The sequence below is a fragment of the Oryctolagus cuniculus genome, chromosome 3 (genome assembly GCF_051225735.1).
Source record: "Oryctolagus cuniculus isolate XC-2025 breed Fujian yellow rabbit chromosome 3, ASM5122573v1, whole genome shotgun sequence".
NCBI lineage: Eukaryota > Metazoa > Chordata > Mammalia > Lagomorpha > Leporidae > Oryctolagus > Oryctolagus cuniculus.
In genome coordinates this window covers 24,855,009-24,882,094 of record NC_142869.1, presented here as the reverse complement: position 1 = coordinate 24,882,094, position 27,086 = coordinate 24,855,009, and the positions used below count along the sequence as shown (strand labels likewise).

Here is a 27,086-nt window from a genome sequence, read left to right as displayed (position 1 = left end):
AGCATGGGGAAAAGAAAACAAAGGCAGAACAACGTGCAGGTGCTTATAGGTTCTGCTTGCACAGGGAGCTCAGTACTTCCATTTATGTTTCATTATCCCTAGCCAAATTTGTGTGAAAGGGCAAGGGATTTTTTTTTTTCAGGGAAAGAGGGACAAATAATTGATAGCAATTTTAAAAACTATCGTAACTTATATTGCTAATGCAGGGTACACCTCAGATTTACCCAACTGCAGATTGAAAAACATTTCTAAAATTGTGCATGACATGAACATTCACAGACCTTTATCTTGTCATCATTCCCTAAACAATGTATTGTAAAAGCCATACCCACAGTATCAACATTATATAAGGTATTTCAAGTAATGTAGAGATGATTTAGAGGATATGAATAGATTATATATAAATATGATACCATTTCATATACAAAAGATCATACAAGGCTGGCATCAGAACAGGCAAATAGAATACTTCTCCTCTCTGAAGTACATCTCATGGAAGACCTTATGTCAGAAGCAGAGGTTAAATCAGTATGACTGGTTCAATAAGCCCAATTTCTATCAACCCATATTCTCTTTGATTAGGAAGCCAAATTTGTACAAAGGACAAAATTTAAATCCCATGCTAACAAGATCTGATGAAAAGCTATTGTTTCATGTAACTGGAAAATCCGAAGGTAGGCATTATATTAGGCCTAGCTAGATCCATAGGTTCAAAAATGTCTTAATGATCCCGTCAGTTTTTCAGAATTTGGCTCTACTTTCCTTTCTATTTTTTTCATTCTTACTCAGGCTCCCCAGCTCCACTCTTCCCCCCGCCCCGCCCCGCAAACATGTCTGCTAACAGTTTTATATCCTATCAATCTAGCAACAACAGTAAAAAAAAAAGGGGGAATGTCTTCTGAATAATTCTGGTGAATTTTCCAAGGCAGACTGGTTAAATTTAGGTCTTTCATTTGCCTCTAAAACAAGGAAATAGAGTATTCTGAGGTCAGGCCTTGCTCACCTGTCCATTTGAGGTACTGGGGCATAGGATAGAGGGTCACAGATTACAGATTATTGCAGAGCTGACAAGAGTCTGTTGATTACAGTTGTACAGAAACAAACACTTTATCAAGATAAGGGCATTTAATATCCTACCTTCTGGGGTGATATCCTACCTTCTCACTCTATTCATTGCATGTTATTGTTTTTTTTCATTCTCGTTCTCCAGTCTAATACCACCTTTTTCTGATATCCTGAAGAACAATTTATACAACCAAATCCTGTAAGCCTATTTCTAATTTTCAAATGTTCAAAAAATAATCAGAAAAGACATCAACTCTACTTTGCTATATTTCCAGTATCTTATGCCAAGTACATGCACTGCATACTCCTCAGTACATAAGACCATTCTCATTTTACTTAGCATAACTCCATTCCCACATGACCAGGAGACACTCCAAAGTTTATCTATGGCTTTCTTGCTTGCTACAATGCCATCAATTTATTCAGTCCCAGTTATGATAAAATATAATTATTCTAACAGATATGAAATTAGTACTTCTCAATTATTTTGATTTGAAAAAAATTTTTTAGCAAACAAAGCTGCCTTCCCATAGAAAGTATAAGGCCACCAGAATGACTTAAGAGATAAAGTTTCCAACCACACTGCCAGGAGCATTTTCACAGTAAATTGAACAATGAGACCCCACTCGATATATCACTGAGGAGTTTCTCAAAGATCAGGAATGACTTTGGCCTTCACCTTCTTCTTAGATGGTCTTCCTTAACCTCGTGTGTTTGTGCTAGGTTCTCCTATTTTGAAGGAAAATCTCTCATCTCTTCTTTAAGTCTCAGTCTCTCCAGACCAGCTTTGTTTAGCCTTTTCTCCCAGAAGTTCTTAAAGTCAAATCAGAAATTAATGTTTATTGCTACCAAACAGGTGTTGCCTGCCCCAAGACTTGAATAAACTTAAAATTCATCTCTGAAATGTTATCCAGCTATAGCTTATTTTTTATACCACTAGGTACTTTTTTAAATTTCTAATTTGGTTATCTTTTTGTTTTCTTTTTGTTCAAGGACATACTTCAAGTAGAAAACTTTCCAGAAAAGTGAGAAATGCATAACTGCTCTCATCGTCTCATGATATAAAGTTCTCATTCCGGATAACTCTTAGATTTCTTAAGTTCTTTGCATGACTGTTTCTTAACTATCTTCCAACAAAGCAGAGTCTTTAGCTGATGCTTTCAAAGTGGTTTTGTTTATCAATAATTTTCATTAAAAAACTATTTCATCCTTTTGTTGATGGACTCTATGGTTTATGTTGCTTTTTGATTTTTTTATATTTTATTACTTTTTAAAATTTATATTTTTATATTTACATTTGATATTTGATTTTGAACATCTCCAGATTAGAAACACTCTGTTAATAGATTCTCCTCTCACCATCAAGTCACTGAAAGTTGCAGAAATTAAATTACCCTCTAATTACCCCTCTTTGCTGACTTTTCTCTCATTGTTTGCCCTTTTCCATTGCCAAAGTAGTTGTGACTCCAAGTATCTGATCTGTGAGTATTCACTTTATTTCCCTAAAGTGTGAACTTCAGGATTGCACTTTCTCTTCTCCATTCTGCCTGAAATGTGAGCAGCTTCTTGACAAACAGTACTTAACTTGAATGATTTAATTTTCTGCTACTTGCTAACAAACCAGAGGATTTTCTTTGAGAACCAGTGGCATAGAAACTCAGTGTCCCACAACAGTTTCCTCATCGGTAAGATGACAACCAATTTATTTCTACCAATATATTCTTCCCAATTGCTACATGAGATGGTTGTATGAAATAAGTTACCTCTGTATTTGGTCACCTTGAAAACTGTATGACCATTTTTCCCCAAAGGAAGGAAACCGTAAAATATTGCCACTGAAGAGCAGGCATTTGGCCTGGTTGACTGAGATACTGGTTAAGACACTGAAATCCCTTGTGTCTATTGCTGTGGGGCATGGTAGGTTAAGCCTCCATCTGGGGCACCATCTTCTGGTTCGTGTCTCTGCTAATGGCCTGGGAAAGCAGTGGGAGATGCCCCAAGTGCTTGGGTCCCTGCACCTATGTGGGAGACACAGAAGAAACTCCTGGTTCCTGGCTTCCCATCAGCCCAGCCCAGCCTTGCGGCCATGTGTGTGTGAACCAGCAGATAGAAGACCTTTCTCTTTGTCTCTACATCTCTCTCTAGCTCTACATCTCAAATAAATAAAGTCTTAAAAGAAAAAAAAAAAAAAAAAAGGACACTACATCCCACATTGGAGATACTCATCTCTAGCTCCTGACTCCAGCTTCCTGACAATACTTGGAGGCAGTGGTGATAGCTAGCTCAAGTAGTTAGGTCCCTGCTACTAATGTGAGAAACCTGGATTGAGTTCCCAGTTCCTGGATCTGAATTTGGTACAACACTAGCTATTGTGGACATTTGGGGAGTGAACCAGTGAATGGGAGCTGTGTATATGTGTGTGTGTGTGTGTGTTGAGGGGGTGTATTATTGTGTCTTCATCTTGAGTAAATAAAAATGAATTTTTAAAATTTATATTAATCATCTTATACATAAGGAAGTATTTTTTTAAATAAACATGATGAATTTCTGAAATTTTTGTGGGTACCTTAAAAATGTGTAAATTATAGTAAATAATACTTCAAACAAGCTAAAAAGTCAGTTCAGATATATTTTAGTGGAATATCCTTCACATTTGACAAGGAAGGTATAATAGGATACCTACAAGCATAGGAAACACCCTCATCTCCATGGCTTGGCTTTAAACTCATTCATGTTATTAGGCATCCTTTTCCAAACCATGACATCTGTGTGCTGCAGTGTGTTAATTTACAACTATCCATTATGCTTCCGTCTTCCAGACATGTCAGTTTACAAGAGCACCAGCTTTGGGAGTATTGATACACTCCTTCATTAATTTGCTATTTCTAAGAACGTGTTCACCACTCTGCCTCATGCTCCTTGGAGTAAAAATGTTCTTAACTGGAGCTCCTGATTTTCCAAAGAACCATAGATTGAAAAGAAATCTTATGCAATTGTACATTACTGCTTAAAGTTGTTGCTGACCAGTTAAATCTTCCATAATTGAGTGATACTTTCATTTAAACACAAAAGCTGTACTTTTATTACCAACTATTCTACAACTTTACTCCTTTCAGATTCTGTTCTCACCAGACACTTCATTCTCAATAAAAACTTGGTGATGATAATATCCAGCAATATTCATGCTATAGCCTTTATTTAACTAGGAATGGGGCGTATTTTTCACCATCTAAGGATAAGACTATGAGTTTGTATGTTTTATTCTTTTCACACATTGCTACAATTCTGATTTTAACTGTGTTAATTATACATACAGTACCAGAGGACCATATTTCTTTGAGAGAAAAGTATAGTCTGTTTTATCATTATGGTGAAATGCAGGTTTCCCATTAAAAGGCAAATGCTATATTCTAAAAGGTTAAATAAGTATCCTAGCTGGTTAAATTTAGAGCATTGGAAAAGATCCAATCCAAGAATAGTCTTTGGATTTAGGCCTGTAACATTTTCATTTAATAGTGTATTGGAAAGGGGAACAAAAACCACTCATTTTAAGCTCTTGCCTTTCCATATATTGTTCATCTGTGATAGGTAAAGAGGTGTTGACAGTGGTGTTGACCTCAAAACCAGTACTCCCATTAAGTGATCTACTTCAATTGGGTTATGCTAGTTTATAAGCTTTTTGTTTGCAAATGTTCATACTGAAATTATTCCCTCCTACTTCTCTGAATTCAATTGCGTCCTTTTTAAATCTGCCCAGTTTTTGTAACCTCCTCTGTGAATCACTAGCTTTGAAATTTGGTAGGTCACTGGTACCCGAATTTTAATACTTATTGATGCAGGACAGAATTTTCTGACAATTTTCCCCATGCTGATTTCTAATTCATCTAGCTCATACATTAATCTGGTTATAACCTGCAATCCATTTTTAACCTTAGACTCCCAGCTGCCATTTCTGCAAATGCACTCTTATCAGAATTTCTCTGAACATGCATCATATCCCCTGACATGATGATTAAAATATCTGCTTCCAGACACCATACTTAATAAATCAGAATCTCAAAAGTTGGACCTAGGCATTCGTATTCATAATAAACTCTCCAAGAGATTCTGAAGTTTGACGACCACTACTCTGTGCTCAGCTAGCTTTCTATATTGATAGTAAATTCATAACTTCTGTGAAAGCTGTAGTTGAGGCATACTAGTTAAGATTGCCAGGTTCTACAGCAGGAAAAATCTGAAAGCTCCATGGCTTGACCCAATAGACGGATGTAGGGGAAAAGGCTCTGCTCTAGACAGTCATTACATAGCTGAATGTACAAAGATTCTGGCTGTTTCAATACTGTTTCCCCAGGACACCTTGGCCATGAAAATACAGCCTGTCAGCAGGGGGAAAAATAGGATGGCAGATCACCTAGATGTTTATGGGCCTGACCTAGTAGTGGCATTAATTATCTGCCCACATTTTTGTAGCAAGAACTTGAGAGTCCACTTTGGTGCCTTGGGAGTGCCGGTAAAGGTGGGCCCTGGGCAGCTGCTTCAGTGCACACAAGTAGAGAAAAACTCTGGAAACCTGGTATCGCTGCTTCTCTGTGCCACCCAAAGGGGGAGGAACAGTCTATAGCTTCACAGCATATTGTGGACTATCCGAGGCCTCTAATTCAAAGATTCCCATTTGCCACCCAAGTAGAGCCAGGATCCCTCAAGGCTTACCCGTAGATCTGTTTGAATCCTGATTTCTTTTTCTTAACACTTCTGCCTGGCCAGCTTGAAATAAGGCAAATTACATCCTTTTGAAATTTTGGAGATGAGGCATCTGAATACTATAGTACATGAAAATGAGTGAGAGACTGTTTCAATATTCTCATGACATCGAAAAACAAGTTAGGTGTGTGTACATATATGTATGCATAAAATATACATGCATAATATATATAAAGGTACTACCAAAAGTTCATGTAAAAGTTTCATCTTTTAATTCCATTTTCCAGTTTGAAGCCCCTGTGTGCATATATGAATAAAAATCCAGTGGCAGGTATTTATGTGTATGTGTATGTATATATGCATATTCATGGATGATACAAGTATGTGTGTAAAAAAATCTAGTGATAAATGTATTTTAATGAATGTGAACCATTGCTTTGTTTTTATTTTATTACTAAGGAGGCATAAGTCATATAAGCCCAAGAAAATCTGAAGACTACATGACCAAGTCAACATAAAAGTGATTTATGAGCACTTTCATGTGCCTTTTGAGACTTATGTCTCACCATTCTATTTCTTTCAGATAAAACTGAAGGGAAGAAATTAGCAAAGTTTGAAAAACTGCCGTCTAGCTTAAACACTGCCAGTTACACTGAACAATTGGAACAGACATTATTTTAACAGGCACAGGACAACTCAGAACTTTAGCAGTGTATTTGTAATTCTCAACCTACAAAGAGCTATGAATCATAATTTTTTCTACATGCATTGATTTGTTTTTAGTTTTCTCAGGAAAATTTCAGAATCAAATGTGCATTATTTTTGCTTCTGCTTATTTTTTCAGTCACCTAAAAAAATTCATTGAGCAATAACTAATTGTCACATACTTCCAAGTACTGAGGAGACAATAATGGACAAGCTAATGTGAAGGCCAAGAATGTTAAGAGTTGGGAGGAGAATGAGATTATAGAGAATTATAGGGCTACCATTGTACATAGGGTGATTGTGAAAGGCCTTTCTGAGCTGTGGATGTTCGAGTAGAGACTCCACATTCAGGAGAGAATGCACCAGGCAGAAGTAAAAGAAAATGCCCGTTCTCTGATGGGAAATTATAGCTCATATGTCGAATGTGTAAATGTTCCCTCCCACAGTTCTGAATAAATATCTGACCTAAATTGTGTCATCATTCTTGGGGGAAAGACATTAATTACGAGCTTTTATTTGCCTCTTCAAATGAAATGGTCAGTTAAAAATTGTGTTCAACCGAAAAGTAACACAAACATTAAAAATAAACTTAAACAAGATACAGTATTTTCTCACCTCTATGTAATTGGAAGTCAGGGAATGATTATTACAGGTCTGGGATGGGGGCACCATAATTATTTTCAAGGTTCCAGCCTCCTGTCCTTATGCTTTATCATTGGAAGTACATGGATTGCATCTTTAGGTTTATCTTATGGTCACTGCAGCTCCAATTATTTATCTACATTCCAAGGAGGAAAGAAGGAAAAATACATCCCTCCCATCTGAATCTGTTTTCCAGTTCCCTACTCTGACTGCCAACTTCTGAGGCACTCACAGGTGTCATCTAACAACTTTTACTTTCCTGTGCTTAGTATACTGGGTCATATAGCTCCTTGATCTTCAAGAAAGGTGAGGGAATGCATTTTTACCTGGATAGATTGCTATTCTCAACAAGATCTGGCTTCTGTTAATAAAGGGGGAAGAGTACACTCAATTAGTGAGACCACTAAAAGTAAAGGTACCACATGGGTTCCATTATTAAGAGGCATAACCAAATGACCATCTTCCATTCTGTAACCAAATGGAAACCCCAAGGCCTATTGCTTTGCAATATCATCCTCTCCACCTTCTAAAATTCTGTTCTCAGTTTCTTGATCACTCACTCTTCCTCTGTTTGCATCTTCACACTTATCAGAATTTGTAACCTCATCAGGTGGTAATCCCTGAGGAGACCCAGAAATAGAATTTCTCTTCCCTGAGTTGAGAAATAAAAGCAACACAGTTGCAGATGGAAGCAGTATCATTCTGGTGTCTTATAGAGACCAAGGTCAAACGTGCTTTCAGCTTGATTAACTGGTAAGTAATAGTAAACCCCCTAAATTATATAGATCTGCCTACAGGCAATGCTGGACACTTCTGGAAGAAACTGCTCATTCCCAAAAGGCAAACATGCTTAGCTATTTTTCACAAATTTAGCAATGAGATGAACCACTCTAGCAGCTGTTTCACTGTCACTTTTACTTAAAAGAAATCTGAGGTCTTGTAAAGAAGGATTTCCCCCACCCCCAACTCTGGTGGTGCCTGTTACACTGGTGACCCCAGGAATTCATGACTCCCAGAGGTGATGCCCTTATGTATACCTTCCTCCTTGAATCTGCCTGAACCGAAAGAATCTTCGTTTGCTCTCTTGGGAGCTCTAAACCATGTTACAAGAGTGCAGCTACCCTGCAGGAGAAGCCATGTGGAAAGGGCACTTAGAGGGGGAGGGATTCTGAGACAATAGAGAAAAAGAAATCTCCCTGTCCAGGGTTCCAGCTAAGCCCAGCTCCCTGTTGTCCCACCTGCAGACTGCAGCAAGATCAGCAGGAATATTGAGCTAAGTCAGTCCAGATGGCAGAGTGGGGAGCAAATGAATAAAAATCATGATTGTTTACATGGTCATGTTTGTTATAGTACAATCAATGAAAAAAATGATGAAATGCTGCTATTCATAAATATTTTTATACTATTTTCTTCTTTTCTAGTCTCTGCTTCAGTGGCAATTACCACTGAACTTGAAACATTGGCAAATTCTCAATAAGTAACATTATTTCTGTATTAATGGGAAATGCAAGAGTAATTGGAAATAATAATTATTAAGTATTAGTTCGATGCTATTTGTCAAAACCCTGAAATTATATATGATCTTTCATAATGATATAAAATTGTCATTCTTACCTTCTTATATTACTCAGTACCTCCTTGATTCTGTACAACACAAGGTCATTTTATTCATACTTGTAGAAGGTCTTATGAGTCCCATTTCTGCTTCATATAATGAAGTTCCTTCTTAACTACCCTGTGATTTCCTTCTCTTTTCTCTCACTACCAATATGATGCTCCACCAAAATCTCAATATATGCTATTCCCATAGCCAACAATTTCATAGACTTATAATTATTTGTATGCAGTGGTTGTATGTGTCTGTTAGCATATTTCACCTAAATATTATGGCAAAGCTTAAGCAAATTAAAGATCCAGTATCTTCCTCACTTTGATATTTGCTGGTATTAAGAGGTCAGTTGAAGGCTGATTGCCTTCATCTCAAGGCATCTAAGTCCAAACACAAAAACAACCTGTAATTTATCTCCATGGAAAGTGGTACTCCCTTAACTCCAGCATGAGTATTGACTTGGATCTTCATGGTATTTTAGAGAAACAGTATGCTTAGAGATCCAAATTTTCATAGGAGTAGATGGCCAATTTTCTAAGTTGTCTAGACCTGGATCCAATCAAGGCTGACTCAGAAAAGATAAGAGGCATAGCCCCAAAGGCACAAAACACTTCCAGGGGCCCAAGATTGTTTTGATTTCTTTAAATAAAATACGTAACTTCAAGTTAAAGAAAAAAAATTTTACTATATTAATATATTCACCTTGTTACCAATACAGTAGTAAAATACAATGTTTATATATATATATATATATATATATATAGGAAGAAAGGACCCAGAAATGCAAAAGTGCCAAGATCCCAGAAATGTCATGTGATCCAAGATTTATTTGGCTAATCATTCTCAAAATTTGGAAAGCATTAGAATTAGGGATGTTCTTATAATCTAGACTCTCAGCCATATTAGTGGCGTTCTATTAAGCAAGACTAAACAAATCTCATGAACCTGCATTCTTAATGAGCAATTTAAGTAATTCTACAGCTGAACTAGAGGAAAACTAAAGAAGTAAAACCAGGAATGATGATTTTTTCCTTTATGCTGCAGGACTGAGAAAAATAACATATGAGCATGGTGCTTTTCATTACATCCTCTCCATACTGATTGATTTGTACTCACCACATGCATATGGCCAACACTTAACAGTTGGCTCTGGGATGAGCAGCTACCTGCCTTGCAATTCTCCCATTTGTGGATAGATTATGCTACAAGAAGCACAATGTGTTGACCACACGAAAACCATTTAGCAATTGTGAACTGGCGAAACAAGATATAGCAGGATAACCTTGAAAACAGCTGAGTATCCAGTGCATCTCTCAAATTGTAACTATGCAAATAGGACTGGTTTGGTAAATTATTAAAATACTGAACAGAAAGCAAAAATATGCAGGTTTCCAAATAATATAGAAAGGGTCTTTGTTATTCAATATAAATAACCTTAGATGTGTTTATTTACCTGAAAGAAAAGTGAAGTAAAGACAAACAAGGCAAAGAAAAAATAAGAGATGGTATTATTGGAACAACTTATGTGAACTGGCCCCCTAGAACTATGAACTGAGGTGAAGCAAAGTTCCAGCAGAGGAGGATTCCTCTTCTTCCATACTTGAGAATAAGTATTTAGGATCCATTTGATTACTCACTTGTGACGGAGTGTGCACCATTTCCTTTCTGTAGCATGTATGTCTAATGTTTTAGAAAACTCAGTCTATTAAAAAGTTCAATCAGATTGCCTAGCAAAAGTCAGTTTGTAGCCAAGCTGGTTACACACAGGCCAATAAGTTATTCTTTAATTAAGATGAATTAAATAACCATCAAAGCATTTGTCATGGGGCAGGGCCTGAACATAACTAGAAATCTTTCCTAATTATAAATAGTCATGTTTTCCCCAGGAGCCACCACAAGGAGCTCCAAAGCATGAACTGGCATTACTGGCTATTCTTTCCAAGTCCTGGGAAGCATAATCCAGGGCTTCATGATTGCAAAGTGCCTCATAACATTCATTATTTCATCTTCACAACAAGCCTGCTGGGCAGCCTTGGGAAGAGATTCCCGATTTACACAGGAGGAAACAATCAGAGAGAGATTAAGTAACGCACCCAATGTTCCAGAATGAAAGAGAATAAACAAGTCCAATTTTGAGCTGTGAATTTCTAGCACATCATTTATCTCATTGCCTTGCTTGCCTGAAATCCCAAAATACATTTGACTGGTCTGAACACTTAAAAAGAGCATAATTAGTTAAAGATGTCTTGATGGACATGAAAGCTATTTCCTGTCCACCCCAATCTTCTGGACGTATTCTGTGAGATTTCTTTTCTCAAGGACAGTGTTGATTTAATTGGAGAGAGCTGTGTTCTCATTTCCTATTTTGGCTACCACAGTACTCCCAGCCATATGCATAGTGGCCATCTGGAAAAATCCGTTCCTAACTTCAGGGAGTATTGCATCAGTTTGCCCTGAAACTGTTTACCTACTGGCACTGCTCTTCATTTTCAGAAGCAATGCAGTTCCTACTTGGGTTTACTTGAGAGTCTGCCTAATAACCAAAACAAACAATGATACAAAACTCTCCATGTTGAATCTGCACACAGATTTAGAAAAAAAAAAAAAAAAAAAAACTCCCCTAGTGCTACTCTATAGTTTGTTCCCTTTTCTGTAGTTTTTGTTTTTTATAAAGTTGTTGAATTCAGCTTCTGTTCACAGTATTCATGGCTACAAGCCTTGTTTTTTTCCCCTCTTTTCTTTCTTTCCAGACTAGGAAATACTCAAAGGCATAATCAGGTCCTTCCACAGTATTTAATTAGCCATAATTAAAAGACATCTACACAAAGCACTGTGTTTTCAAAGTCTTTTCTTCTTCTGTTACATTGCTAATGAATTAAGAAATTAATTGGCATTGTGAGTTACAAAAGAAAGTGTCAGTGAGAGAATTTTCAGTCTTATAAAACTATTCATTTTGGGGGATTATGTTCTGTCACCGTATTCAATTCAATGTCATTCTCATTCATTAAAAGGGAAAAAAATCAAGAGCATAAGAATGATGAGAAAGCAAGGACAAAATAAAAGGATAAGGAAGCCGCATGCATCCATATTCTAGACTATTGTTTATAATGATCAAATCTCCAAGCTATTATATTAGCTTTGGTATATGTCCTTCATTTTCAGAATTTCTTAGATGGTATGGAGGGTGGGTGCTGGGGTCAGGGTTGTAGGGACAATTATTGAGAAGACATACACTTATTTTCACATCTAGCAATCTGACTTCACTGCTTAACAATATACACGGAAATATACACATGATCAATCCTAACAACTTCTCATGAAGCATAGTTTAATAAAGAATACAGAAAATATTATCTCGTTTCTTCTTTAGTCTTCCACAAGGCTATTTTCTATAGACACATTTAAACTTCATTCTTTCATTTTAAGGGTTATTTAGTGACTTTTATTTGGAAAAAATAACAGCAAAATGACAGACTAAACATGTATATTGTTGGAGCCAGCACCATGGCTTAGTAGGTTAAGCATCCGCCTGTGTTGCCAGCATCCCATATGAGCACCAGTTGAAGTCCCAGTTGCTCCTTCCAATCCAGCTCCATGCTGATGGCCTAGGAAAGGAGTAGAAGATGACCCAGGTACTTGGGCCCTGCACCAGTGTGGGAGACTCAGGAAACTTCGGATTAGCACAGCTCCAGTCATTGTGGTCATTTGGGGAGTGAACCAGTGGATGGAAGACCTCTCTCTCCATCTCTCCCTCTCTGTAAATCTGCCTCTCAGGTAAATAAATAAATCTTAAAAACAAAACAAAGATTTATACTTTTAGTCTGTTAAAAGCCTTTACAAATCTGTACCATAATACAAAAGTGAAAATTCAGGTGGGCAAAGGACTTGAACAATCAGAATCAGATACAAATAATACTAATAGCTAAATAAACAACTTTTTTAGTAAACAGAAATACAAAATCATGAGGTGACTTTAACCCATACATCGTTAAGGATTTTATTTAAGATTTAATTTTATTTATTTATTAAGGACAGAGTTAGAGAGAGAGAGAGAGAGATCTCAAATCTACTGGTTCACTCCCCAAACAGCTACAACAGCCAGGGCTGGACCAGGACAAATCCAGAAGCTGGAATTCCACCCAGGTCCGCCGCTTGGGTGATAGGGGTCCAAGTACTTGGGTTATCTTCCTCTGTCTTCCTAGGCACATTAGTAGGGAGCTGGGGCAGACATGGAGTAGCAGCACTCATATGGGATGCCTGCTGCACAGGCAGTGGCTTAACCCACTATAGCACAACACCAGCCCCTAAGACTTTACATGTTTAACTTATTTGAGAAGCAGAAAGACATAAATAGAGACAGAGACTGAGACAGAGTTCCCACCACTGGTTCACTCTCCACATGCCAACAACTAGCCAGAGATGAGTCAAAGCTAATGATATGGCTGTCAAGAACCCTATCCAGGGCCAGCACCACGGCTCAATAGGCTAATCCTCCACCTGCGGCGCCGGCACACCGGGTTCTAGTCCCGGTTGGGGCGCCGGATTCTGTCCCGGTTGCCCCTCTTCCAGGCCAGCTCTCTGCTGTGGCCCGGGAGTGCAGTGGAGGATGGCCCAAGTGCTTGGGCCCTGCACCCATGGGAAACCAGGAGAAGCACCTGGCTCCTGCCTTCGGATCAGCGCGGTGCGCCAGCTGCAGCACACCAGCCACGGCAGCCATTGAAGGGTGAACCAACGGCAAAGGAAGACTTTTCTCTCTGTCTCTCTGTCCACTCTGCCTGTCAAAAAATAAAATAAAATAAAAAAATAAAAAAAGGACCCTATTTAGGTCTCTCACATGGGTGACAGGACCCAACTATTTGAGTTATCTCATCATCTGATACCTCCCAAGGTCAACATTAGCAGGAAGCTAGAATCAGGAGCCTAAGTCAGGAATCCTCTCTAGTATGAGATGCAGGCATCTTAACCACTGAGACAACACCCATCTCTTAAAATTTTAATATCCAATAATTAGAGACACTATGTAAATATTCATACATATTCTGATCCATCGCTGTTCAGACTAGGTTGATACATTTTTATGGAAACAGGTCAGTGACATATATCCAGAGCTTTAGAAGAGATTTGGGCTGGCTTTGTGATATAGAAGGTTGAACGGCTGCCTGCGATGCTGGCATCCCATATAGGTGTTGGTTCATATCATTGCTGCTCTACTTCCAACCCAGCTTCCTGATAATGCACCTGGGAAAAGCAATTGAAGATGGCCAAAGTTCTTGGGTCTCTGCTACCCACGTGGGAGACCTGAAATAAGCTACAGGCTCCTGCCTTTGCCTGGCCCAGCCCTGGATGTTGCAGTCCTCTGGGGAGTGAACCGGTAGATGGAAGATCTCTCTCTCTCCCTCTGTAACTCTTTCAAATAAATAAACAAACAACTCTTTTAAAAAAAAAAATGGTCACTTGCTTAGACTCAAGAATTTTGCTTCTAGGAATTTTTTCTAAGGAAATGTTCAAAGTTGAAGCAAAAGACTTATATACTCCCATAGCAAATATTTTAGCAAATTTTCATATCAAAAATGTTAGAAATAATCTAGATGCCAACAGTATATGACATTGATTAAACTGATTGTCAAGTATTACACAACATTCCTAAAGGATGTATAATGACAAGGATTTATGATTCTATAAGGACTTCTGCCACAATTTAATGAAACTGAAAACATTTACAATGTTTAAACTGCATCTGAAGACGTTAATGACTCTAACCTAGGTATTTTAGCATTAAGGAACTCTCCAACAAGTTTAGCAAAGGAAATGAGTAGACATTATCTACATCATCAGAGCATTTAATTTCAAAGTGGTCTTCCTTTGGAACCCTTGGTTATTTGTTAAACAATTCAGAAATCAAGTAATTATTGAATCAGAGAAATCACATACATGGAACGACCATAGACATAAATGGTAGGCACCAGCATTGCTTTTGTGCAATGGGTTAAGCCAATGCCTACAATGCCGGCATCCCACATAGGCACCATTTTGAGTTCTGGCTACTCTACTTCTAATCCAGCTCCCTACTAAAGCACCTACAAAACAACAGAAGATGGTGCAATTGGTTGGGCCCCTGCCACTCGCATGGGAGAACCACATGAAGGCTTGAAAATGTACCTTTAATGGACCTCTGTCCCTTCTTAGTCTCACTTTCCCACTTTCCCATTAGCATTTCTATAGATCAATGCCCACATACACTGCGTGCACCTACACTGAGAGTGAATTTTCTGAAGTATGTGCGTTCTTTGACAGTACATTCATAATAAATATAAAGCGATTGAGTAAAAGTTGCTAAGGCTATTAGGTTGAAAGATTCCTACTTCAGAATACTTCTATATTTTTGCTCTTGACATTAATAATAGTTCTCCTAGTCTCTACTTTTTCAACACAGTCCCTATACTCAAGATACTTTCTGTTAAATAAAGATTTTATTAATTTTTAAGCAAAATTTATTTTGATGCCAAAGTTGCCTTGAGGGTAAATGCCTGACTTCTGGATATTGCAGCTCTGGATGACGAAGGTGGGACAGAGCGGGAGAAGGAAGAATACGGTTGATTTGAGGACAACTCTGTTCTGTTGCCCTCTTCCTCACCATGCTCTGTGGTCTGTTTGATGTTCCCTGGAAGCGAATTGCTTTGAGGTTCTGCAGAGCAAAATGGTTCTAGTTGGTTGTAACCCTTTATTGCTTAATTTCAACAATAACGTTCTCCATTCCAGCTTAAAGCTTACTTACTCTCCTTTCAGTTTTGTGTTAAATTTCCCTGTTGATGATGGCTCCTCTCATATTCTCTTCATGATTGTGCCTGGATAGGTTTTTCTAAAATCAATCATCTTACTGTCAATTTAAGCATGGCTTCTTGAAGGAAACAAATACGTATGATCAGAATGTCATACTAAAATGAAAGGTAGATGATTTATATCTAGAAGCAATGCCAAAATATACATCATATAACTATAAAACATTAAAATAGGTCCCATTTAGAACCACAATATTATAAAATTCATAGTATTTTGTTGTAAGAAGCACTTGGCTCAATTATGATAGCTCACATTTTTAAACTGAATCTGTTATCTCACACATCATTGTAATTTTATTTTGTCTCTCTTCATAGTCAGAAAGCCATTTGATTCTCATTCTGGAACCTATTGAGTCCTAATAAGCTATTAATAGGATCCAGATGTATACTGAGATGGCTATCTGAGACTGATGATCAATTATGTCTGTACTTCCGGGTGCTCTGTGGTGCTACTGAAATGTTTAGAAATTACAATTCATTCCTTCTTATTCACTAAATCTTAGGCATTAAATATTGAGTTCACTTGCATGTTATCAGTCCTCTTTTTGGAGCTGCTCTCTTAATTTTATGTATTGTCATTTTATTTGAGAGGTAGAGACAAGCAAATAGAGAGAGAACATCCACCCATTTGTTCACTCCCTAGATGTCCACAACAGCCAGTCTGGGGAGGCTGAAACTGGTGGTTCACAACTCAATCTGGGTCTTTAACATGGGTGGCAGGGACCCAAGCACTTGAGTCATCCCCTGCTGTCTCCCAGGGTAACGTTAACAGGAAGTGGAAATTGAAGCACAGGCAGGACCCAAACCCAAGCAGCAACTTAACTGGTGCATCGAAGCCTACCTCTGAAGCTGCTTTCTGTTAGTTCTAGAAAGCATACCAAGGAAACAGTATCATTTCCAGTTTCTCCCTCAATTCCTTCATGTATCCTTTTTTAGTTTTTTTTTTTAATTTTTTAAATTTCAACTTTTAATTATTTAACAAATTCAATATAGTTCATAGATACAATTCTAAGAATATAATGATATTCTCTCCCTCCCACTCTCCCTCCATCTCCAGAGCAGAAAGGATATTTTATGTTTCTGGGAATTCTTTACTCACCTAATTAAAAGTAGACTTTATGTTGGAAATTAAGTTCAACAAAGTTCTTCTCTCTCAGTTCTGAGCAGGAGTTTTCAATCCAAGATAAAACACTACAAGAGGGGTTCCTCTTAAATTTGGGGCTTAGGCCAGCGCCGCGGCTCACTAGGCTAATCCTCCACCTTGCGGTGCCGGCACACCGGGTTCTAGTCCCGGTCGGGGCGCCGGATTCTGGCCCGGTTGCCCCTCTTCCAGGCCAGCTCTCTGCTGTGGCCAGGGAGTGCAGTGGAGGATGGCCCAAGTGCTTGGGCCCTGCACCCTATAGGAGACCAGGATAAGTACCTGGCTCCTGCCATTGGATCAGCGCGGTGCGCCGGCCACGACGGCCATTGGAGGGTTAACCAATGGCAAAGAAAGACCTTTCTCTCTGTCTGTCTCTCTCACTGCCTAACTCTGCCTGTCAAAAAAAGAAAAAAAAATTGGGGGGCTTGTACTGATCCTCACAGACGCAGCCCAGAGGCTCTTCCATTCAGTTGGAATGACATCCTTAGCCATCAAACAATGGGACATCAAGTGTGTTGCCTGGCATTTATTCATTTCCTAACAGATACTTACTGAATAAATGAATGCATACCAGATTATTTTGCCCTCAGCCCACAGGTAGGCAGAATAATGAAATCCTTGAATGGAAGCCTGTATTTTAATTCTCACAGCCTGTGAACACGCTGCCTTACCTGGCAAAGGGTACTTTACAAACGTAATTAAGAGGATGGACCTTGAAATGGGATTATCCTGGATTATGCAGTGGGCTCAAATGTTTTTACATTGTAAATCCCTCAAGAGCCAGAAGCAGATCAGCTTTACTGTAAGATCTTTAAGAGTAAGAATCCTATCTTAGTAATTTTCTTATCCACCAACATAACACTTCAAATTTATACATAAATATTTGTTAAAGTGACTTGGAAATGAAAACCTGTAACATGCTATGGAATGTACTGTATCCCCACCAAGTTAACATTGAAGTCTACATCTTAATGTGATTATTTCTGGAGGTAGTGTTTTTAGAAAATAATTGAGGTTAAATGAAATCTTAAGTACAGGACCCTAATCCAATATGACAAAAAAAAAAAAAAAAAAGGAAAAGACAAAGATGGATCTATATATAGAGAGAAGGAGAGAGATCAGTCTCTCCCTTACATCCTACCATGGAGAAACAGAGAGAAGGCAGCCTCATCAGAAATACATCAACCACCACCCCACCACCTTAACCTTGGACTTCCCAGCCTCCTGAGCTGAGAGAAATAAACGTCTGTGGTTTAAGTCACTCAGTCTGTGACATTTTGTTATGGTAACCTGAGTCCACAGCACACACACCTGGGAAACACTGCACAGTACATTTCCCCACAAGAGGTATACAATCTCATGAAATCTCATTATGTAACTGAAAGTGTAAGCAACTTGAATTGGATGAAATCACTATTTTTAGTCATGTTTTCAATAGGTCATGAAATGAATGCATGTCCTTGTCATTTGTGTTTTTTCGAGGTATGTTTTTTATAAACCATCTGTCTCTCATACCTGGACTATGCATTTAGTCTGATCTCATGTGATTATGACCTCAGATAAAGCACACAAGAGGTAGTAAAATGAATTTTTCTTTCTACAGCAAACTTGCTGAGAAGCAACTGTGTTGCTAGCTGTCCAAGCAAAACTAGGCCAGTAAGTCTTTTATTTGCTACATTCATTGTACCTTCAGGGTATCTATACTATTGTGAATGTGATAAAGAACCATTTGCATTTTAAAATCATCACTAGCACTTTGTAAAACTTCTTTTGTCAATGTGATGGGTACCAGATGATGAATAATAGGATTTGTTCTACAAACCAAAGACCAGTTACTATAAGGTCAAAATGCAAAATTCAAGAGTATATGTATTAAATCCCACATCCAAAAATTTCAAATCTGAAAACTGTCAAAAGGGGCCATTTGTTTCCCTGTACAAGGATAGACCATGAACAGTAGATGTAACTGGAAGACACGGAATCATTTATGACTTTATGTTTAGAGGTCGGCATGATAAATTATAGCTAGAAATAAAATGACCACATAAATACAGTATCTAAGTGAAATATATGCTAATAAGTTCCTCTAGAAACATCACTGATTTTGAAGGCTGACTACCTAGAGAATCCACTGAAACTCTTCAAGGTTAAATACTTAGAGTCCACTGTAGTGGTTATTCCAGCTATGATTAGTGCATGTAAACGGCACAGCCCTATTCAAAAAGGAAGCATGCATGTTGATCATCAAGCACAGTTAAATGAAAGAGTATTGCACAATCAAGAGAAACCTGAGAACAAGCCTAGTATTGAGGGTAACATTTGTGAGATGAATGTTATTTTGGTCAGACAAGTGATTCCTTTCAGGTCAAGAAGGCCCTGCACTGTCTCCTCAATCATTTCATGCATTAGACCTTTACCACAACCTTGAAGCTGTACTTTATCTTGAAATTCAATCAGTCAGCCATTCCAATCAACAACCAACATTATGCAATCCAAGCCTGTATTTGTGAATTGATTATTGAATGATGCCCAAGATACTTGTCATGTGTTTGTAAACTGATTATTGAATGATGCCTAAGATAATGAAATAACACTCTTGAATAATATTTCTGAACATTATAGAGTATGATTGCTTTTCATTAGGTTGACACCCAAAGGAGAAAGGTCCTCATAACCTGACATTCAATCTTCAGGAAACAAATTACGTACAAATATTCATAAGATAGAGAAGATTTTCATTACTGCTGCTTAAAGTTTGACAGAGTCCGACATGGAATCTGGCTATATCCGCTATTCACTCATTCATTTGTTCACATACTCAACATAGGATTTCAGGAGACTTACTCAGTATCAAACAAACCTTGTTACTCCTGGTCCTATTGAACCCCATATCTTTTATTCATGGAATAAAAGATCCTCAAGTGTGGATGGGTGGGGAACTTACAGGTTATTGAGCAATGCAAGAGAATGATTTGTAGCACCCCTACCAAGTAGACATCCAGTCTCTGGTTAAAATGTTTCAGAAAGTTCGAAAGATAAAAATCTTAGCTATATGAAATCTGCCCCTCTGCTATGATCATCAGTAGCCATACTGTTCTCTGCTAAATCACGTGGTATACTCAGCTCAGTTAGCAACTTGGAGGGACACCAGCTGCCAGAGTGGTCATTACGGATGACAGTAGGGTGTTGTTGGAGCAAATATTTTTGGCTCTGGACTCTATTTATGAATGAGAACTGATTGATGGTTCAACCCATAGACAGACACTCATACTAATGGCTTCATCTTTGTAACTCTAAATGCAATGTCATGTTAATTTAGATAGGCATTTATTAAGGTTTGTATCAAAGGTTTTATTTTCCATCATCATTTACTTAACATTTTAATGTTTCCCTCTCCTGCCTTCCAACTAAAATTGTTTAAAGATAATCTTGTGTTAATACCAGATATACACAGAAAACATCTGTATTATATCAAGCATAACCTAGAGAAACAGAAAAGCATCAATTTCTGAACTCTAGAAAATATTTTTCTTCTACTTTCATGACTCCATTTCATGTAACAGAGGAAAATATATTTTAGTATTAGAGCAAATTTTTGTAGCATATTTGCTTTGTATTACATTCATTTTAATCTTTGTCTAGATATAGATATTGATGTGGATACACAACAGAATGGTAATGAACTGAGTTATTTTTACCACTAAATCCCATTACTTATTCAGAATGTTCAGTTGCCGAGGAGATACACTTTGCCAAACAGGTAGTGTAGTAAGAGGAATTTATGATACTTTTTTTTCAGTCCTGTTGTCCTATAATATATGATATCAAATGCCCATGGCACTTTACCTGAAAATCTTTTATAGGGTCAACAGCGTACAATCTACTGATGACCAAAGCAGGTCTGCATTCTGTAAATACATATACATGTCCAAAAACTGGCAGTCACATTTTGGTGGAAATGAGTTATTCCAAAATTGGCATAATCACAGTTTCTACCTCGTTTATGACCGGCATAAAAAATTGCATAAAATATCATGCACAGCTGTAGTCAGAAGGAAGATTCAATTTGGGCTTTGTGCAGACTTGACTTGCTGCCAGTGCAGTTACATACATCATCTAGGGCTGTGTTTAAAGGGATAAAATACAGTTTTAATTCTTGTGGCAAATTTATTTTTTCAAAGAAAGATAAAAATGTTAAAATATACCATAAAAGGCATTAAGTCCCTCCCTACTCCCGCCCAGTCCATCTTTTGTTAATGTATTGTTAAAGGATTAGCAAAAGATAGGAAATTCATAAAATTAAAGGTTAGGCTTGCAGCTCCATCTATGCTCAGAATGAGAGGTATCTGGTGATACTGTGTACTCCTTTTCATTATTTAGACAGCCTTGTTGGGAATATTACACGTAAACAGCTCTTGACAGCCCTACTGATTTCTTTGAGAAATCTCAAAGACCACAGGGATAGAGAACAGCATGGGTGAGCAATTGAGGAAAGACAACGTTTTCATCTGAAGTCCAAAAGCACAACAGAGCACGTGGTTTTTACAAGGAGATTTTCTCCACCCCTGTGGAGGAGAGAGCTAACTTCTAGCATCCCATGTGTTGCAGCATCACAGCATCTTCCAACTCTCTAGAGCTTTAAAGAGCCAATTGCCTCATTTTCCAATCACAGTCCAAAGACAACTAGTGAGTTGGTGAAGGCCATGCGGTTAATTACTGAATGAAGCAGAACCAGATTTCTCTTCCTTGCAATTTAAATACAATGTTCTTTCTACCTGTTTATGCTGTTTCTGGAAGTGTCTGACACCTCTAGAAATAAGTCCACTGAGAAACAGGTGAAAATATATTAATTCTTACCTGATGGTTATGTCTGAAACAGTTTCCATAGGCACCTCAGAGTGAATTATTCTCATCCCTTCCTGATTCATACTCAGTGACTTCATGTTGTTAATCTGAAGCTAACCATGATGAGAATATTTATACCACTTAAATTGGCAAATGCTGCAAATCAACTCCCTCCTACACCCTGCATAAACATCTATCAGCACACCACACTTCTTATCACATTGCCCCAAGAGTTAACTCATCATTGATCAGGTGTAATACTGTTATTACCTACCAACCCTCATCCCCTACATCACAACCTCCAGTTAGCAACCCTCAATCACTTATAGCACAGTTTGCCAGGAACTATGAAGCTCCTTCAAGACCACAAGGTAGCTTGAGAATCCCTTGTTTCCACAAATCAGGGCTAACACAGGGCATCTAAAGTCAGCAGACGTAGAGTAGGAAGTGCTGTCTCTCTCTCTCTCTCTCACTCACTCACTCACACACACACACACACACACACACAGCTAATAGGTCAATAGTTTTGTCAGAGCTAGAGGGCCAAGTGATTTATTTCTTTTATTCTAAAGAATGCATTGATATCTAAAGTATATGTAGATTATGTGTAGCTGACATTAAGCAAAATTTTGCTACAGGAGAAATAGGTTCTTGAAATTTAAAAAAGGCTCTGAAGAAGAAATCTACATAGAGTTGACTTATCTGCAACCAAAGGGCTTTTTTTTTTCTTTTTATCAACAAGAAAAGAAATGTGGATGCTGAGAGTTTTGAAGGCAAGTAGCTATGTTTGCTCCTATCCTTGACAAACATGCTCTGTGACCCTGCACATGGTACTGCCCATGCTAAACCACTTTCCTCTTATATAACATGTAAAGAAAAGATCTGCTTCTTGGAGTTAGTGCACAGATCAAGTGAGATAAAAACCTTAGGCCTCATCCCCTTTTGTCTACACAAGAATTTTACTCTTATTTCTCACTCCTGCTGTCATTCCTTCTCTACTACATCATTACTTTTTTTTCCCTCTGCTCAGGGCTTGTTTCTCTACCACTCGAATGACCTCCAGGGATCTTGCCAAGGTTATCAGTGACCTCCCTATTATTAAATCCATTGGTCAAATGTTTGCTCTCACCTTACTTGAGTTAGCATTATGACATTGCCAATCAACCTCTCCTCCTAAACATACTCTCTGCATTTGGCTTTCAATAACCCAGACTATCAAATTCCCATACTATATATGGGCACAACCAATTCCAGTGCTTTAAGAGCTATAAAAGGGAGCTACCTGATGTTATGAGAGATCGGAATAGGGTCACTGAACTCTCATGAGGAAAGTAGAGATGCTGCAGTGAGACACGAATAGGAAATGCACGGGCCAGTGGGTTTCAATTTTGGCTGCACATTTGAATCACTTGGAAAGCTTTGGGAAATCATGATGCTTAAGCCACACCAAATAAATCATCTCTAGGGATAAGGCTCAGGCATCAGTATTGGTTAATGCTCCCCTGATGATTAAATTATGCATAAGTATTTAGAGGCACTGGTTTACATAGGAAAAGAGAAGCTAAGGCAGATCTCAGGGAGAGGAAGCAATTTATAAAAAGGCGTCATGGGGGAAATAGCAGACAAATGAACATAAAAACTTCAAAAGGGGGTTGACGCTTGGCGTAGTAGGTAAAGCTGTGGCCTATATTGTAGGCATCCCATATGGGCGCCAGTTTGAGTCCCAGCTTCTCCACTTCTGATCCAGCTCCCTGGGAAAGCAACGGAAGATGACCCAAGTATCTGGGCCCCTGCACCGATGTGGGAGACCCAAAAGAAGTTCCTGGCTCCTGGCTTCAGCTCTGGCCACTGCAGCCATTTGGGGAGTAAACCAATGGACAGAAGGTCTCTGTCTCTACCTCTAACTCTACCTTTTAAATAAATCTTAAAAAAAAAAAAAAACTGAAAAAGGTAATGGCACTAGAATAAAGAAAGTATACTAATGACTATAATGTTGTTTCAAAGATGCTGTGAAAGGCATGGTTATAAAGTACTACCTAAAAGATTCAGAGCAAACGGAGATGATTCAGACACATGAGGAAGTATATAAAGATGAAAATTAAGAGAAGTAGTGCTATGTGCCAGTTTAAAAGACTAGAGTCAGGCTGGATTAAAATCCCTATTTCTTTTTTTAAAAACTTTTATTTAGTAAATATAAATTTTCAAAGTACAAATTATGGATTACAATTGCTTTTTCCCCCCCAAAACTTCCCTCCCACCCACAACCCTCCCATCTCCCACTCCCTCTTGCTTACTTTAACCTAGGTGATGGTGCCTCAATTTCCTCATCTGTAATGTGTACATCACAATAAATCTATCATACATTTCTTTTTAAAGATTTTTTTTGAAAGGCAAAGAGAGAAAGAGATATAGTGGTTCACTATACAAATACCTACAACAGCCAGGGCTGGACCAGACTGAAGCCAAGAACCTAGAACTATGAGTAGCAGGGACCAAGTACTGGAGTCATCTTCTGCTGCCTCTCAGAGCACACATTCACAGGAAGCTGAATCGGAGGTGAAAGATGGGACTGAACCAGACACACGGGTATGGAATGTGGGCCTCCCAAGTGACATTTTAATTGTTGTGCAGATGCCCACCTCCAAAGTCTCTTGGAGGATTTAAATAATTCCTAAAAGGCACTTAGAACAGCATTTGACTCATAAGAAGCAGACAGTAGATAATGATAATGAAATGAGGATGCAGGTCTTTGGCAAAAGTAATGGGATGAATTTGAGAAGTTGTTCCAAAGAATGAGTTTGCAATTTTGGAGAAAGCTGATAGATGCTAAGCTAAATTTCCTTCTACCAACCCGAAGTAGCACAAGGAACATGAACTATGAAGCCTTATCTCTGACTGGCATGTCAATTCTTTTTTAAGGCCCTTTTCTCCTTTCTCTGTTCTTCAAGACCAGAATTTTTCTGCTTCCAAATTCTTCCCAGTAGAAAATGATCTGACAATAGTATTCTTATTGTGATTACTTGTCTCAATAGTACTGCATCTTAAAGCTTTATCTGAAACTGTGCAGTGAAAAGCTTTGTATCCCCAAAAGAATGTTAGCAATCAGCAAATTAAATGAGATAATTTCAAAGAAATCACTAGTAATTTATAAATTGCAATGCAATTGTTAACCTTCACATTGGATAACCTACTTCCACAAAGGCTTCAAATTACGAAGGGGAGGATCCACTTATTTGCCACATGCCTGCCCAACTACATAGTAGATTTTACTGCAAGGCCAATGTTCCTCACTAGCAGCACATTAGCCCAAGACCTTGCAAGTTTGGAGAATGTCTGATTATATAGCCTGTGAAATCATTTGGCCTGGCACTGCCAAGGCAACTGCAGGTGGAACTCAAAATACAGTAATTCCACAGCAGGCTAATTTTCAACTTGACAATTAGGTAGGGCCCATGAATGATGTTATAAATATCCACATGGCCTTAGGCAGAAAAAAAATTCAACTTCCCTGACTGGAGAAATGACTTGACTACAGTGAACATTGTGGCAAACAGTAGCTTTGCAGATTGTTTGTGAAAGCTTCCATTCTTTTGAAAAACCTAACATGGAAATCATGCTGTTTTAATCAAAATCAGTGTCATAGGAAACTAAGGGTAGAGAGGAAACCCAGGAATATATGTGTTCCTAGAATCTCAAAACTTCTCCTTGGTCAGATCCTGTTCTTCCATTTGGAATTTCTATTTCCCATATTGTATTGTTAGTCCCAAAAACATATACAGAGCATTCTCTATGCACAAAGTGGTAGATGTATAATGACAATATGACCTAACTCTTGCCCTGGAGAAGAGCACAAGGGGGTTGGGTACGCAGCCCACATGGACAAATGTACCATTTCAATTTAATAGCAAAAGTACAAAAGTTATGCACATAGTACTGCAACATCACCACTCATACACAAGGAACCATCATACCACAAGTGAAACTTGACCTAGTCAAGCAAAGAGATCTGAAAAAAAAATGTTGAAGATAAGCCAAATATGATGTGTTCCATTTGTTCCTTAATTAGAAAAGCCTTTCCCTTTATCCCCAGAGATGCCAAGTTGTTTACTTCCACTAGTCCTCAGTAATCATTCCCCTCCTCTTGTCACGCAGCTTGCTCTGAAGCTACAAATCCAGTTTACGTATCTATGTACACATTCTCCCCAACATCCACTTTCATTACCCAGTGATCCCTCTGTACCACAAAAGAAATGGACTAAATTGCGAAGACTTACCTACACGCAAAAGGAACACTTTAATAATCCACATATCTTAAACATTACCCAGAAGAGTTAAATATGTGGTGTTCATCCATATAAGGAAACACTAAATTTCTTAAAACCACATGGATCATTTTATGGCATGGGAAAATTGAGAATGTAATATTTGCCCCTCTCTCTCTTTCTTTCTCTCACAAACATGCGCGCACACACACACACACACACGTATATACAAACACAGTCATCTTTTATGTCTCTATAGGCCTATGCTCAAAGTAGAAAACTTGGAAAAAAAATACTTAAGTGAATATTGTATTATGACCCCAACAAGCAAAGATAATCATTACTAACACGTAGGCAGGTGTTTTCCCAGCCTTTTCTCCATACATGCTTGCACTGTTGAAAACAAAATTGAATTGGTTTGTGTCATACGTTGTATCCATCACATGTGATGTCAGATCACTTGTCCATATTACTATTCTTTGAAAGTTTTCTTTTAAAATCTGTAAATATTCCTTTAAAAATATAGAATAATTTACTTAGCAGTTTCTTCGTGGTGGACAGTAATGATTTTTATCCTCTTGTTATAAATGACTCCTCAATGAACTTTCTTGACCATGAGTCTTTGTTCATATATTCACTTATTTCCTGAGACTAGCTATATAGAAATAAAATCACCAGGTCAAAAGGTAAAAGACTTTTAATGCTCTTGAAATATATTTCCTAAATTGCTTTCTAGAAAGGTTATACCTACTGATACTCTCACCAGTGATGTACGACAGTGCCTATAACTCTCACTCCTACCAGCATCCTGTGTTACCCGTTATCTGCATTGCCAATTTGATAGATAAAAAATAGTATCTCTTATTGATGTTATATCAAGTTAAATAAAATGAAGTCTACAAAGCTGTGTAGGTGATATGATCAACAAAATAAAACTATCTCAAAAAATATGAATGCAATACATGAAAGCATTAAAAATTTTAGCACCTGAAAGTATAATAGGTCAAAAGCATTTTCATGTTAACAGTATATATACCACAATGAAATGCCCAAGATAAGCTACTTAAGAAAACAGACTTATTGTGGCTTATGTTTTTGGAGGTACACAGCCCAAGATCAGGTGTCCCCCTCTGGTTCAGCTGTTTAGTAAGGCCAGAGGATGGCAGAGGCAGAGGGCACACAGAGAGATCACATGGCAATCCAGAAAGCAGAGAAACTGACTTATATAACCAGCCCTCTCATGAGCATTACCTCGTAAAAGCATGCACGCCTCAGTG

At 38.1% G+C, this 27,086-nt stretch overlaps 1 protein-coding gene and 1 long non-coding RNA gene across 7 annotated transcripts in view; one reads left to right on the top strand and one right to left on the bottom strand.

Moving 5' to 3' along the window:
* Window positions 1-27,086, top strand: part of VWC2L (von Willebrand factor C domain containing 2 like) — a 165,547-nt gene that overhangs the window by 79,510 nt on the left and 58,951 nt on the right. The gene's annotated exons all lie outside the window — the stretch shown is intronic.
* Window positions 1-27,086, bottom strand: part of LOC149127288 (uncharacterized) — a 150,678-nt gene that overhangs the window by 115,999 nt on the left and 7,593 nt on the right. The window contains exons 3-4 of one of the 4 annotated variants that reach the window (XR_016231448.1): window positions 5,776-5,878; window positions 1,605-1,878 (exon numbers count right to left, since the gene is read on the bottom strand). The exons of 2 other annotated variants lie outside the window; for them this stretch is intronic. This is a non-coding gene — a long non-coding RNA (uncharacterized LOC149127288). Of the gene's footprint in view, window positions 1-1,604; window positions 1,879-5,775; window positions 5,879-27,086 lie in introns of those variants that run through there. One more of the 4 variants, XR_016231450.1, reaches the window with a different exon arrangement.